This window comes from Mirounga angustirostris, unplaced genomic scaffold (genome assembly GCF_029215605.1).
Source record: "Mirounga angustirostris isolate CCGP_5_RB_7025 unplaced genomic scaffold, mMirAng1.0.hap1 SCAF_1, whole genome shotgun sequence".
NCBI lineage: Eukaryota > Metazoa > Chordata > Mammalia > Carnivora > Phocidae > Mirounga > Mirounga angustirostris.
The window spans coordinates 21,923,700-21,940,587 of NW_026991709.1; the positions used below are offsets into that span (position 1 = coordinate 21,923,700).

General features: G+C 35.9%; 1 pseudogene; it reads right to left on the minus strand.

Annotated features, from left to right (window-relative positions):
* Window positions 1–1,755: 1,755 nt before the first annotated feature.
* The window catches only part of LOC123834516 (protein downstream neighbor of Son-like), a 33,409-nt pseudogene continuing 18,276 nt past the window's right edge, over window positions 1,756–16,888 (minus strand).

Consider the following 16,888-nt stretch of genomic DNA (forward strand, 5'->3'; position numbering starts at 1 on the left):
GAGTAAGACTGTATCTAAGTTCATTGGAAGTTCTTGTAGGTTGATGGGATTTGCTGGTTTTTGTTTTGTTTTGTTTTGGTTTGGTTTTGGTCTTTTGGAGTGATCTTTCCAGTCCATTACAAAAAGGATATCTAAAAAGGGGTGGGGCGGGGCACCTGAGTGGCTCAGTTGGTTAAGTGGCAGGCTCTTTTTTGTTATTTATTGTTTTTATTATGTTATGTTAATCACCATACATTACATCACTACTTTTTGATGTAGTGTTCCATGATTCATTGTTTGCGTATAACACCCAGTGCTCCATGCAGAATGTGTCCTCTTTAATACCCATTACCAGGCTAACCCATCCCCCCACAGCCCCTCCCCCTCTAGAACCCTCAGTTTGTTTCTCAGAGTCCATAGTCTCTCATGGTTCATCTCCCCCTCCGATTTCCCCCCCTTCATTCTTCCCTTCCTGCTATCTTTTTTTTTTTTTTTTTTTTTTTTTTTTTTTTTTTACATATAATGTATTATTGTTTCAGAAGTCTTGATTTCAAATCAGGTCATGATCTCTGAGCCCTAGAATCAAGTCCCAGGGCAGCAGGCTAAGCTCTCAGTGGGGAGTGTGCTTGGGATTCTCCCTCTCCTTCTGCCCTTCTTCCCACTTTTACACCCTCTCTCTCAAATAAATAAATAAAATCTTTTATTTATTTATTTGAGAAAGAGAATGAGACAGAGAGAGAGAGCACGAGATGGGGGAGGATCAGAGGGAGAAGCAGACTCCCTGCTGAGCAGGGAGCCTGATGCGGGACTCGATCCCGGGACTCCAGGATGATGACCTGAGCCGAAGGCAGTCACTTAACCAACTGAGCCACCCAGGCGCCCAATAAATAAATCAATCTTTAAAAAAAATAAAAGTGAATGTCTTTAAGGTTTTGTTTTGTTTTGTTGTGTTTCCTTAGGCTGGTAAGTGTTCCTGAGAGGGAGTCTTTAGTCTCATATGTGACATTTTTAAGCCTGGCTATCATGTTCTTATAGGTTCTTAAAGCTAGTGGCAGATAGTGTCCTGGGAGGAGTTTTCACTTTTATTCTGAAGATAAACTTTATAATTATTTCCATGTTTAAAGTATAGTAGCTTTAATCTTAGGTTAATCTCAGCTTTAATCTCAGACCTCTTTTGAATCTATCTGGTTGAGTTCATTTCTCCAGAGAAAATTCACAGTCTGCTGTCAAAGGGAGAGGGCGCAATTTACCAGTGTGAAGGTATAATGAAAACTCTCATGGATCTACTTTCTGTTTTTACAGATATATGATTTCTCCTATTGTTAGCTTCATAGGTACCCCACAACTTCAGAGGAAATGGGCTCATCTAATTCCTGAGGCATTCTGAGAATCTCAGCCTTATTCAGAGTTTCCCATAATGTCAATTTATTTATTTATTTTCTTTCTTTCATCCCTTTGCTTTTCTGTTTCCAATTTCTGTTTTCACTTCTTACTGTATTGGTCATTTAAGTTTATTTTTATTGTTTAAACCCACTATTTTCATGTAAGGTCATTTTAAAAAGCATCCGTAGACTGGTGTGTTCATTCCAGAATGTTTCATGCCCTTACACATATTCTTATGTTTTCCTGACTTTAAAACTAATAAACTACCTTATTCTGAGATAATACCGACATACAGCAAAAGGAGATTTTTGTGAGATAAAAGATACTTCTTACCATAAAGAACAGTTATTAATTCATTGGGAGAATTAACTTCAATTGCATTTTCATGCTTTCCTAAAGTCTAGTGAATTCTAAGGCAAGGCGTATTAATTCATCAGTTGATCCTTTCCTGTGCAGCATGGAGCAATGCTGGAAACACACTTGTGCACCAGACATATCACCACTTCCTTTGTAGAGCTTGCACTGTAGTGTGCTAGACAGTCAAATAAATTATGAAGCGTGTTATAAGTTTTAGAATATGTAAAATGCAGCTTGCCGTGAGTCCATCATAGACTCTGGCCTTCAATCGATTTTAGAGATCAATAAATGCTTAATTATAAAGTAACATTTAAGCAGATACTTAAATGTCAAATCAGAGTTAGTCAATATAAAAGTACGGAAACGCTACTTAAGATAGTAAGTAAAGCAATCCTTGAGTCCAGAAAGAACATACCATATTTTCCCCCAAGGAACGCCTATAAGACTAGATCATGAATACAAATGCACGACAAGGGTGAAAACATGCTGGAAAGGTATGCTGTGAAAATTATGGTATGGAATGATAGCCATAAAATAGATTATTATATTAATAACAGATATGATAATTTAAAGATTTTTTTCAAATATGAAGCTCTTTCACTATAATAAGCACAAGGATGATAAAAATATTACTCAATAAACATTGACAGTAAAACAAAAAAACAACGAACAACATTGACAATGTGCAGCTATGAAAAGTGTGAGTTCCTTGGGGAGAAGTCAATAAAAAACAGCAATTATGTGGTCAGACAACAGATTTTGGTGATTTGGGCCAAAATAGTGAAATAAAGAATAGGTGAAACTCTAGATTATGAGAAAATGGAATCCACAGGATCTGTGTTTATTGCAAGTTGGGTGTGACATTAAGGTTGGCTCACAGTTTCTAGTTGAGCAGGGATGAAGACAAAGAGGGTGGGAAGAAGGAGCAGCCAAAGAGACAGGAGGACAGTCAGGAGAATGTAGGGACTATGCCACCTGGTAAGAAGGGGTAAGATGTGTGCTGAAAAATGAAATTAGAAAAGACCTGGAAAATATCCATCTGACTATGTAAGAGCTGATGTCCCCGGATCCACTCAGCGACCAACTGTGAATTCAGTTTTTGCCTCTTATATTTTCTTTTCCCAGTGTGTTTATATTAATACATGAAAGCGCAACATGTGATTAGGAAAATTTAGTAATGTAGAAAAAAGAAATCAGTGCTTGAACACATATTGATGTAAACATCACTTCTATGTGCATATTAGGCAAGTGTGGAAATATTAATATTATTTTGGTTTATTTGTGCATTGATGAAAGTCCTAGCTATGGGTCTAATGAACCCTTCTGTTAACTGATCAGATCTGATAACAGTAAAAGGCTGTGGTTATAGCTTAAATGCTAATATTCCTCTCAGACATTTGAAATCCCATTTAAATGATCCTACCTTTTTGTTTAGAATTATGACAAATAATCAGCTCATTCCTGAGCTCTAGGGAACATTGATTTTCCCTTAAATAGGAAGATTTTTCATATTTAAAAAATAAGACTCCTGAGACATCACTTTAAATATGAAAAACTAGAAATGAAATGAGATTTTGTCATTGTTTACAATTAAGTGGGCAGAAATCCTTAGTCATATCAGTAATGGATGCAGATGAAGACAGACATCTGTGGTATCAGATTCTCCAAACTGGATTCTACTCTTAGCCAGACACCCCTCCCCTCAAAATCTAAGTAGGACATTTATGAATAGATGGTGAAGCATGACAGGATGATACTTTAATTCTGTCTCAATATTTCACTCCTAAATTCAGTATAGAGTGTGACTGGGCTGTGATGGTGTGTGGAGTGGCCTCGTGTTTTGCAGGCAGTATTAACATCAGTAGGCGGTTTTGCCTTCATCTATCCCAAACCCACAAACTTAAAATGTGGGTCGAAACCCATCACTGGAAAGGCAACAAATCCTTAATACATATAACATACAAACAGCCTTAGGATAATGTGAGTACATACCACGTGCCTTCAACTCAACCTCACTGAAAAAATTCACTTTAGAAAGAGAAAATACCTAAATCAAGGCAGAGAAAAATGCATAGATGCTGACCCATTATTTTTTTTTTTTTTAAAGATTTTATTTATTTGACAGAGAGAGACACAGCGAGAGAGGGAACACAAGCAGGGGGAGTGGGAGAGGGAGAAGCAGGCTTCCCGCAGAGCAGGGAGCCCGATGTGGGGCTGGATCCCAGGACCCTGGGATCACGACCTGAGCTGAAGGCAGAAAGCTTAACGACTGAGCCACCCAGGCGCCCCGATGCTGACCCATTATTAATGCTGAGTGATACAATAGGTGAGAAATAAAATAGGAACCTTTAAGTGTAAGCTAAACCGTATCCTCACCAAGTGACTGGCAGATTGGTTGATATATATATATTTTTTTCTTCTTAAGTAACCCCAATAGGGTCAACAGCTGAGCTCATTGTCTTCTAGGAGTGTGGTTAATATCTCTCTGCCTTAGGGGCATAAGAAACATGGAGTGTCAAAGAAATCATATACTTTTTTGATACATTTCTTTGTCAGAATCATTGTTTCTTTTTTATTCAGAATCAATTTTGCTTTCACCTCCCTCTCCCCACAACCCTGGAAAAGCCTGGGAGATGAATTAGAGAAAAATCATGAACAAATTAATCCTAAAGCCTATTTTAGGGAAGACAGGCAGCTATTTTAAAAGTTACATAATGTAGGTCAGGTAAAAACAGAACCAGAGAAGACCTTTACTAAGTCAATTTCCTGTCCCCACAAAGAAACAAGTTTTATAAAATGTTTCTCCTTGCTTAGTACTAGTAGATACACACTGAAGGTCTCCAATTACTCAGTCTATCTTAAAATTCTGCTTCATTAATAAATCTACTTCTTCATTTCTAAAGTTGTACTACTCCAAACTGTCTCTCATTGTGTCTTAGGTTTTTAAAGTGTCAGAGAAAAAAAGGAAAACAATTTTCTCTTCTCTGAGGAGTTAATTACTTTTTTTTTTTTTAAGCTTTCATTCTCTTCTCAAACCACTGCACTTTGAGTTTCATCTTCCCCTTGTCACCAAGATTATTGTTTTTTGATCACCAGTAGCTTCCATGTTGACAAATCCCAGTGGCCTTGTTTCTGATACAATATTAGTCAACCTTCCACTATTATTGATGCAGAAAATAGTTCATATGTTCTTGAAATATTTTATCTACTTCTGAGATACCAAAATTGTGCCTTCCCTTGCTATCTTTCTCAATGTTTATTTTCTTTTAAGAAAATTTGAAATATATATGTATATATACATACACACAAACACACAAATATCTACAAGCACATTAATATTACTTTGCTATGACAGCTGAGCATACTTTACAGCCCTTAACATTACTCTGTATAGAATACAAATTACCCTTGGGGCACCTGGGTGGCTCAGTCGTTAAGCGTCTGCCTTCGGCTCAGGTCATGATCCCAGTGTCCTGGAATTGAGCCCCGCATCGAGCCCCGCATCTGGCTCCCTGCTCAGCGGGAAGCCTGCTTCTCTCTCTCCCTCTCCCACTCCCCCTGCTTGTGTTCCCTCTCGCTGTGTCTCTCTCTGTCAAAAAAATAAATAAAATCTTAAAAAAAAAAAAAAAAAAGAATACAAATTACCCTTATCTGAATTAACGTGCATTAAAAAACAAACTTAATATATTGGAGAATAGAGGAATTGTAAATCAGTGGGAAAGAAGCTAGAGTAGAAGCAAAAACAATCAGCTCAGGAGATATTGTCTACATTTGTTTTCTACCTTTATAAAACTAGAGCCTGCTAATAATCTTAAATTGTTAAAGTAATATAGTTTTGCCTAATGCCATTGGTCACAATACCAGGAGATAATTGCTATTAAGTTAGCCTTAATTTCCCATTTGGAAGGAAACATGTTAATTCAATTGTATCCTCAGTTTTTAATTAGGTTGTAGGGATCTAAAATTCTCATTCAAGTTATCTGAGGTGCTTTAAAAAAAGTTTTGAGTTATCTTCATATCTGAATATCTAATCTGAAAATAATAAAAACAAAATATTTATTTAAAACCTTAATCCTACTGCTTAATGCATGCAATAAAAGCTAACGTAAAAAGTTAATATTTATCAATAACATTTGAATATTAAAACTAATGATGTAATGTATGGTGATTAACATAACATAATAAAAAAAGAATAATTCTATAAAAAATTATATTTCTTTTAACTTCCAAAATGAACTTTAAAGCCAAGGGTATAAGAATCTTGAATTTCCTTGCTAGAAGCCTTTTTTCCTCAAAGATTCCTTTTAGTCTTTCTTTGGGGTTTAGGGTCTCTGATTTTAGATTTCATTTGCTTACTTCTTTTAGAGATGGGGAGAGAGAGAGAGTGCAAGTGGGAAGAGAAGCAGAGGGAAAGAGAATCTGAAGCCGACTCCTCTCTGAGTGCAGAGCCCCACGTGGGGTTCAGTCTTACCACCATGAGATCATGACCTGAGCCAAAACCAAGAGTCAGACACTTCACTAACCAAGCCACCCAAGTGTCCCAGGATCTCCAATTTTAAACATAGTCACTCACTTCCACATGCTGTCAAGAGGATTTCTCCAGTAATGGTCTTTGACTAAGTTGGTTTGTAGTCTTCAGGTACAGTATACAGTTAGTAAGCTCCCCATATGCAGTCTCCTTATCAAGGACTTTATTCACTGGTGGGCAGATATTAAACACAGTGGTTGGCTCATGTGTCTACAGTCTTGCAGAAAATGATGCACTCTGTGAAGATTTGAGTAGCAGGGTCAGAGAATGCAGAGAATGAGGCATGACAGGGTTTGTAACCTCCAAACTAAATTGGTTTGTATACAGAAAGGGGTTGGGTCTTCACATGCATATGTCATGCTTTAAGCATCTGATACCTCAGGAAGCTGCAAGGGATAAGACGGTTGGTAGAAGCCCAGCCTGTGAACCAGAGGTAGCAAGGAGATTCTACCTGTATGTCAAAAAAATTAACAAAGTAAAAATGTTGATTCCTTTCACCAACACAATAGACCCAGGTCTGTGATCCATTTGCATTTCATGTTTCTCTTTATACTGCTTGGTAGAGAGTGTGTTTTTGTTTGTTTGTTTGTTTTGTTTTTTTTGTTGTTGTTTTATTTTCTCTTGCACATTTATCTCTTTCAGCCAGGAAAATCTTTTTTTCATCCTCATCACTGATTGCTTGCTCCTCCCTATCCCAAGCTTGTTCTGGATGCTGTATGCTTCTTATGCCCCTTTTCTTTTATTAAAAACAGAAAATTCAATACTTCCATTTTTTTATAGCTTCTCTTACACTTCTAGTTTTAGGGGACATGGGAGCCATGATTGCATCATTTCCTGCTATTCCTGATGCCCAGAAACAGATAGACATAAACAGAAATAGGGACAAATGGATTATATAGGGAAGCAAAGTCCACAGACCAGCCACTCATTAAAATGTGTAGCAAGTTTTCATCATTTGACTAAGGGGTGTTCTTTCCAGTCATTTTTTATCAGCTCCAACATGAGGCGACGGTGATAGCCAAGGCAAGGCAGGGTAGAGTAATAGATGAGGCTCTGCTATAAGAGAACCAAGAATTCCAACAGAAGGTAGTAGTGGGGAAGCTAAGGGCGAGACAAAATATTTAGCAGCCATGAGCTAGTTTTAAGACAGAGGATGAGATCCAGAGCACATGAAGCTATAGGGAACCTGGGAAATATCTCGGATATTCAATAGAGACACAAAATGGGTACATCTTGTATGGACTATCTCTCAGCTGTAAGAGGAAATACAGACATGCAAGTCTGAACAGTGCTTAAAACCCACTCTGAACAGAGTTCAATCTATATTGTGTCTATTGGGGGAAAATAATCCCAATAAAGATTTTGTAAAAATCTGAGATTTGAGCAACTGATTCTAAAATGTAAAGGGTAAGCTTAAATATGAAAAAAATTGGGGAATTTATAGGATCAGGTTTGCTGACATATAATGAAGCTATAATAACTAAAACAATGTAGTTATGGATGTAAGGATAGACAAACAAATGGAACAGAATAGAGAATACAGAAACAGAAGCCTGAAAATATGGTCACCTAATTTACAACAGTTACCATTTCATTTCAGTTTCAGTAGTTTGCACTGGATATATTGGCTATCCTTGTTTGAAAACTATGAACCTTAATTTTTGACTCATACTGCACACAAAAATTAATTTCAGACGTTTGGTAAACTTAAAACAGAAATGTATAACAATAAAGCTTACAGAATAAATATAAAGAATATCTTTATAAACTTGTAGTAACTTCAGATAAGGTTTTCTTAAATAGAATGTCAAAAGCATTACCTGTGAAAAAAAATCAAAATTAACCAAATACAGTCAAGAACTTCTCTTCATGAAAATATCCAATTAAAATAATGAAAACCAGTCATGAGGAGTATTACCCTTTCTGAAAATACATGCATTTTTTCTAAACATATATCTGTTGCTGTGTAAAAACGTATTTTAAAAACCCTAATGTACATGAGAAAAAAAGCAAAGATAATAAAATGAGAGAGAAAAAGGCATTCAGGAAAATACTATTTCAATAGTCAATAAACATATAAATTTGTTTTCTGTATAACTTTTTCTTTCAGTAGACTTTGTTTCAGTGTAACTTTTCTTTAGTAAATGCAGATTAAAACCAACATGAGATACTGCTACATGAATACCAGATTAATTAGAATTCAAAAGACAGGAAATTCTAACTTTTGATGAGAGTATGGAAAAACTTGATAACTGAGCTTTCAGACAATGCTGGTAAGATTGTAAATTAGTGCAATCATGTCAGAAAACACTTTAGCATTAAGTATATTCATGACCTATGACCCTGAATTTTTCATAATAGAACATCTAACAGATATGAGCGCAGCACATATGCCCACTGAAAGACATACACACCTATTTCTTTCTTTTATTTTTTTTTTTTTAAGATTTAACTATTGATTTGAGAGAGAGAGAGAGCACAAGCATGAGTAGGGGGACGGGCAGAGGGAGAAGCAGACTCCCCGCTTAGGAGGAACCCTGATGTGGGGCTGGATCCCAGGACCCTGGGATCACGACCTGAGCCAAAGGCAGACCCTTAACCAACTGAGCCACCCAGGTGCCCCATACACCTATTTCTTGAAAACTTTATATACAGTACTACAAAATTAAACCTGATTCCAAATACCTTTATCAGTTGAATAAATAAATGTTTGTATATTTATACATTTAAATACAACATAGCAATAAGTAGAAAAATAGCTACACACAGAACACAGATACAATGTCAAATGGAAAATGTAAGAAATTCCAGATCAGGGTGCCTGGGTGGCTCAGTTGGTTGAGCGACTGCCTTCGGCTCAGGTCATGATCCTGGAGTCCCGGGATTGAGTCCCGCATCGGGCTCCCTGCTCGGCAGGGAGTCTGCTTCTCCCCCTGACCCCCCCCCTTCATGTGCTCTCTCTCATTCTCTCTCTCTCAAATAAATAAAATCTTTAAAAATAAGTAAATGAAAGAAAGAAAGAAAGAAAGAAATTCCAGATCAGGAAAAACTAATCTGTGCTGACAGAAATAAAAATAGTCATTATCCTCACTAGGGGAATTGATAGTACCAATGACAGGGCATCGGATAGGATTCTGAACTACGAAGATGTTCTATTATTTGATGGAAGTCTGTGAGGGGTTACATGAGTATATATATCCAACATCAAACCATACACCTAAGATTTGAATACTCGTGTAAATGCCACATATGAATTGAGAAACAACAACAACAAAAAACTTGAAAATCTTATGCTTCCCTTGGATTAGTGAGACTATGATCATTATTTGAATTAAATGTAGCTAGCCTGGTTTCTTTCTCCTTTCATCACATGCAATAAGCCACTAAACCCTGAATCCTGGGGGAATAAAAGTTTTGTCTGCTTTTTTCCTTGATGCATTTAGTAGCAGTTATTTAGTAGTAAAATGTAACAGGTATTATAAAATGAGTGTTTTCATGACTCAGTTTTTTGGAAGAATAACTATTTGTTAAACCACCATTTCACTCTATATAGTGTAAATATTAATAACTTCAGAGGTATTTAAAAAACACATTATTTCAAGAGTTCAAATTCACCCCTTTATTAAGTCTGTGAATTTAAAAGCATACAAAAATCCAGACAGTTACCTTAATTCTGGTTAAGTAACTTTCATATTACCTACCTATTTGATAAACTATCCTTCAATATCAAAATTAGTATCTTTTCACAATTTGGGATAAGTTTTCTGTATAGTAAAATTGAATATGTTTGCATGAACTTTGAACATCTATTATTGTCGAATTTTTTCTTATGAAATTCGCATCAAATTTAAGGTTCACAATATTCAAAGTCTGGGGTATAAAAGATGAGAATGAAGGAATTCCCCAAACTTCCCCAATCTAACAGTCCCCCATAAAGCAGGCACTCTAGACCACACTCCACAGATCTATAACAATGACTGCAGAGAAGTCCAGGGCTGTCTTATGTATATTCCTTAAGCTCCCCCTGAACTATAGGAACAATGTCCCTCAGTGTGAAAATGCCTACCAGTGTGACCGTTCCACATACACTTCTCTCAACAACGAGCTACAGAAAGAATATAAAATAGGAAAGTAGAAATCTTTAGGTGGGTGGGGTTAAATTGCACCTTAAAAGTGGAAAAAAAAGTCAATCAGTAATCTTCCCTTTGAGCTGTACATATGCTACTGTTCCTTGCCAAATCATAAGGATTTAATTTTCTCCAATAACATTTCAGGACTGGATGCGACATTATTTAGCAAATTTGGCAATTCTCATGTGATTTCCAGTGATTCATCTCTAACTCAAAAACTTATGCTTATACGCATCTCATTGGTAGATTTGTCTCTGATCTGTTTTCACACAAGTGCTATTTTAATTTTTACTTGAATGTTTTCTCCCCATGTTTTAATTTCAGACTTAAAGGGTACTGACTAATTTTTCATCTTTGTTATCTTCCTCTGAGATATCCTTACCTGCAGTGTCCAGATGACATCTTTTATTGAGAACAACAGGTGTATCATATGCTCTTATAGCCTGCAGTGGGATTTATTTACTTATTTTTTAAAGATTTTATTTATTTATTTAAGAGAGAGAATGAGATAGAGAGAGAGAGCATGAGAGGGGGGAGGGTCAGAGGGAGAAGCAGACTCCCTGCTGAGCAGGGAGCCCGATGCGGGACTCGATCCCGGGACTCCGGGATCATGAACTGAGCCGAAGGCAGTCGCTTAACCAACTGAGCCACCCAGGTGCCCTGCAGTGGGATTTAAATAAAAGCCTTTCCAGTGTCATTTGGCAAGTATTCGAGGATGGGCAAATTACAAATTGTACTTGGAATTGACTTCTCCCTCTTAGATTTCCATACTTAACCATCTCACTTCACTACTGGTCACCAATACGCCTTACATAATGCTAATATTTAGCATGTTGCTAAATCCACAGTTAAGGTGTCTTGTATTTCTATGACTCTAATTCTCTCTGAGTCAACCTGTCTGGTAGAGAGGATACATTTAGCTATCTCTGTCCTAAAATTTATGCCTTTCCCTCACTACTACTTTGTATGCCTTAAGAGGAATGTGACTATCAGCTGCTCAAGCTTCCTTGGAGAGTTTGGGGGATGGGAAGAATTTTATCTCCCAGACATATTCAATCAGTCTCACAAGTGTAACAACCTCTACCGCAGAATGTTTTGATAACACTTTCTAGGTGTGCCATTCTGGTTTTTATCTGTGCTCCCACCTCATACCCAGGCAACAACCAGACTCATTCTCATAATTAAAAATATTTTTGGTTTCTTTTACAGTGGTTTATTTCTTGTAGAATTCCTCTTATTTTAGTTCTTTTGCTTTAAAATTACCATCCAATTTAAAATGTGAACTTTATTTTTTTTTTAAAAAATAGTTTAACTTAGTCTGGGCATAAACACTCAAAACTCCAAGATGGTATCCCATTTTTAGTAAATGTTTCCTATATTCTTTACTATATCCTGTTTTCCATTGTTCTCCTGTGGCAAAGAAAGAAAGAACTAGAGGAAAGGGATGAGGGTGGGGGAAAGGGATAGAGGAAGAGAGGAAAGGAACCCAAAGAAACAGTTGAAACAGAAAAATGTCCATCATTTGACATCAGTTGACAGGGCCCTTTGATGACTGTGACATATATGAGATCATGGACATTGGCAGCATTGGTTTTAAAAGGATTTTAGGAAATAATAGCTATGCAGACCTGTAGGAGTCATGTGCTTCTAATTTCCACTTTTTAGATAGTAAATGGATAAAATTTTATTGTTTCGACCTTTGCTACAATACAATTTTAATATTTGTATGACCCTTATAACATATGGATTTCCAAAAATGAAAATAAACACGATCACTTAAGATAGACCAATTACAAAGTCTTTAGTGTCTTAATATCAAAATTAGTTCATTTTATTAAAAGAAATCAATCACTAAGACATTTGGAAAGAATAAAGCAAAAGTCAATAAATCAGTGTCTGCATATAGATATGACTTCAGTTGGAAGATATGTAGCCTGTTTAAAGGGCAAGCCGAGTGATTACCCCATTAATTTGATGAATGTAGACAGTAATTTGTGATGATTTAAGCCTCGAACTTCTATTTTTCTCTCAGATTCATAGGGTTTGTTTTACTTTAATTATTTGGGTCATTACCTTAATTCCACATTTAACATTACTTGTAAAAAGGCCTTCTTATTTCTAAAATGTGGCCTTTTAATGAAGTTCTTTTTGCTATAGACTTTGACCTTTAAGCTTATCATATTATGGCACTGTAGGTAAATAGCCACCCTTAATAATGACATTTGGCAGGACTCCGGAAAGAAGAGTAGCAGGAAAGTAGTGAATTGAGCTTTTTTTTCCTTTGATTTTAAATCTATGTTGCAATGTAACATCATTTCTCCTGCAACTAAGAAAATTATTCATATATATATATAAATTTCTACCCTCCTTCCACCCTCTTTCCTTCCTCCTCCTTTCTGATATATTTGAAAGTGCAGTGTAGAAAAGACCCAGTTATATATAATTTTGGACTTCTGTTCGCTCATATCTTAATATTTCCTGAGCAGTATTTTAATATACATATTAGTTTATAAATTGGTATTAACAATTACATTTATTTCTTGATCAAGTGTGTTTTAAAATGATACTGAGTCTTCTATTATAAACTAAAACATCTAGATATTTGCAGTCAAAATTAAGAAAAAATGGAATTTAATAACTTAATAACTTAATGAAATGTGAGGTTTGGGGTCAAATTAATAGTCCTTAAAAAAGAAAATTTGCTTTAAATTAAACTCTGTTTTAGAATGGCATACTTATATTATTCTTTAATTCTATTCAATTTAAAATTTTCATCTTAGAACATTCTTATTGCTTCTACTTTTTCCTTTCTGATTGATTGATATTCATGCATTGAGAACAAGAATAATGAATTAATTTTTATGTTTAATTCTGATATAATTACCAAGGATAAATTGACAGAAAGAATTAGGATGTCAAGCTTATTAAAGTAAATTTTAGTTTTAAGTTAGCTAGATTCTGGTTTTCTATCTTTATTATGAGACAGAACAGCAGGCATATTTTCTTTAGTGTCATTAAGCAGGATTTTGCAATACCTCAGGAGATGTTTACACTTCAGGGGCCCAAGATGATCATTTTGTTCTATTTTGATGAGAGATTCAGGAATCTTCTGGGAGGAAATTTACTCTGAGTAAAATAAAAGTAAATAAACCTATATTTGATATTGTTACACAGATTATGCATCCTCAAATCCTTGAATTCATCCCAAATATCTTTTCCTCTTGTCTACTAACCCATCATTCCATGGTGAAATCCTAGATCTTGTCCATATCAGTTCTAACACTTCCATGGTGCCCAAGCAACCCACATTCTAGCCTACATGCATGACTTTTTAGTACTTCCCTTCTAATCTAGTATTTCAGTTCCAGAGGGCTTTGTATAAAAATGAAGCCAAACTCAAACACACAAAACTACCAGAATTCTTAGCTTCCTTGCCTCTTGACTGAATGATGAATCATTTGTTGTCCTGAGTAATGCCAGGTGTTCTTGTGTCCTGAATCCAATGGGTGTTTGATTATTTGATCACATTACATATGCAGTTATTCCTGTCTTGTTCAAATCTTCATGATGGTTTTATCTTTAGTGAATTAGTCTCGTCATTGTACAAGCCAGCACATGAAAAAACAAGAGAAGAAGAAAAAGCAAATCCCCATCCGTTGATGATGAATGGATGAAGATGTGGAATACATATACAACTGAATATTACTCATTCATGAAAACAATAATGAGATCTTGCCATTTGTGATGACATAGATAGACATAGAGGGTATCATGCTAAATGAAATATGTCCAAGAAAGACAAATACCATGATTTCCCTTATATGTCAAATCTAAAAAACAAAACAAATGAACAAACAAGGGACAACCAAAAAAGAGAAAAAGACTCATAGAAAACAAACTAGTGATTGCCACACGGGAGGCAGATGAAGGGATAGGAAAAATAGGTAAAGGAGATGAAGAGGCACAAACTTTCAGTTTTAAAATAAGTCACAGAGATGAAAAGTACACACACACACAAAAGGAAAAAAAAATAGTAGATCTCTCTTACAACTCTACATCTCTTCCAGCTATTGGCCCATATCTCTGCTCATTTTTACAGCTATAATATTTCTATTCTTTTAATTGACTCTGAACAGGGTCCTTGTCGTCATCATTTCTCTCAAGCAGCAATTAACCTCTAAATGTTGAATCTGACTATAATTTCTCAGAAGTCTTGTTATTCTGCACATTTGATACAACTGATTCTCCCAGTTAAGAGAACTTAACCATTTTAACAAAATGCCTCAGTCTAAAGCCCCCTTGTGGCACAAGATATTCCTGCCCATTTATCCCTTTACAAGATACCTTTCCTAAATTCCCTTTTAAGTCTTATAGCTTGAGAGAGCCCTGCCTAGTTATTTTCTATGGTACAAGATATCTGTGCCCACAAGTGCATCTGTGTCAAAAGAAACCCCTCCCCACAGAATAAATAAGAACCATTTAACCACAATGTAGTGTAATCTTGTAAAGAGAGCCTTCATTAATTCTACATAAGTGTGTGTCAAAGACTGCCCAGTATTTATTGATTCATTAGCTATCCATGAACTGATAGGCTGAAAACACTTCTCAGTTTTCTTCTGCAATTAGTTTAGTGCCTGATGACTGTGTTCTGATCAATATTACACAGAAAGAAGTATATTTAATCCTTCAGGCCTTGGCATAATGATCCCCACATGCTTTTTTATATTCTCTATTATTTTCATTTTCTTTAGGTAAATACCCAGGAGTGGAATTATCGGATCATATAGTATTCCCATTTTAATTTTAGTTGAAGAATTACTTTTTTTTTAAGATTTTATTTATTTGACAGAGAGAGACACAGTGAGAGAGGGAACACAAGCAGGGGGAGTGGGAGAGGGATAAGCAGGCTTCCCGCCGAGCAGGGAACCCGATGCGGGGCTTGATCCCAGGACCCTGGGATCATGACCTGAGCCGAAGTCAGACGCTTAACGACTGAGCCACAAGGTGCCCCTTCTCTAGCTACACTTCTGAGCATAACATAATGTCTAGAGTTGTTGAATCACTATGTTGTACATGTGCAATGAACATAATGTTGTGTGTCAACTATATTCAAATTAAAAAAATTAAAGATGGCAACATAAAATGAAAGGAGACAGGAGTACATTGCCATTTCTTGGAGAGCCATACAACATATACTGAACTGTGATTTAAAAAATAAATATTTTGGGGTGTCTGGGTGGCTCAGTCATTAAGTATCTGCCTTCAGCTCAGGTCATGATCCCAGGGTCCTGGGATTGAGCCCCGCATTGGGCTCTCTGCTTGGCGGGAAGCCTGCTTCTCCTTCTCCCACTCCCCCTGCTTGTGTTCCCTCTCTCACTGTGTCTCTCTCTGCCAAATAAATAAAATCTTAAACAAATAAATAGATAAATAATAAATATTTTGTTGTTAAGACACAAATTTGGAAGTTAATTAAGTTTCTAAATATATGTCAAGCCTCATACCTGCCTCTGTATGTTGACACTCACATATCTAACTACCATCTGAAATTCTGTTCTTGGAATTCTAATTAGTATCTGCAAATTGAAATAACCAAAATTTAATTCTTGATTTTTAGTTTTGTTCCAAAAAATCAATTGTTCCCACAATATTCCCTCTTTTTTTTTTTTTTTCTGTATGCAGTTTAGTCTAAAAACTTTAAGTCAGCCTTGACTCCTCTTGTGCTCTCATCCTATATTTGGCATAATCAAATTCTTTTGGCTAAACCTTGTAATATTTATAATATTTAGCCAAATACTGTTTCCTTCCCATTGTCATTACCTTAACCATATTACTTCTTACTTAGAACATTGCAATGGACTTCTAACTGATATATTTGTTTTGAATACATCATACATCTGAGCAAACCTCTCTAATGAGTTTTCATCTCATTTTAACTAGCATCCATACCATAGCCTAGAAGCCTATACCTGAAATTAGCCCTGTTCTCCTAAGGAAACATTTGTAGGAGTCACAGGAAAAGATTTTAGGGATGTAAGAATTGGATGCCTGTGTTGTATTAGATGATAAATGTTGGCTTAGGAGGGATGGATAGAAGCAAGAAGTGTGGATTCTTTCACTCTTAAAGATTCTGGTGGACGTGAGTTTCACCTTGCTTCTGAATAGACATTTCCTACAGACACATAATAAGTAATATTGAAGATACTAGTGCAAGGTCTCAACCCTATTTCTAACAAGTGTATGGCATTCTATGTATTGTCCATGATAACCAAGGCCGAGTTAATTACTGCAAAGGCCACAAAAATATCAGTTATCATCATGAAGCAAGGACATTTAGGAGATTTATAACTGGGAAGAAAAAGATTGTAAATCTTTGCATGTGATGCTACAGTTATAAAAACGTATTGAAATCAGAAGAGCGATACATTTTATGAAGATCAGTTTGTCAGCTGGTCAGTGAGATAAGTTGAAAGATTCAAGGCTGATGCCGAGGAAAGAGATAGCAACCTATTGG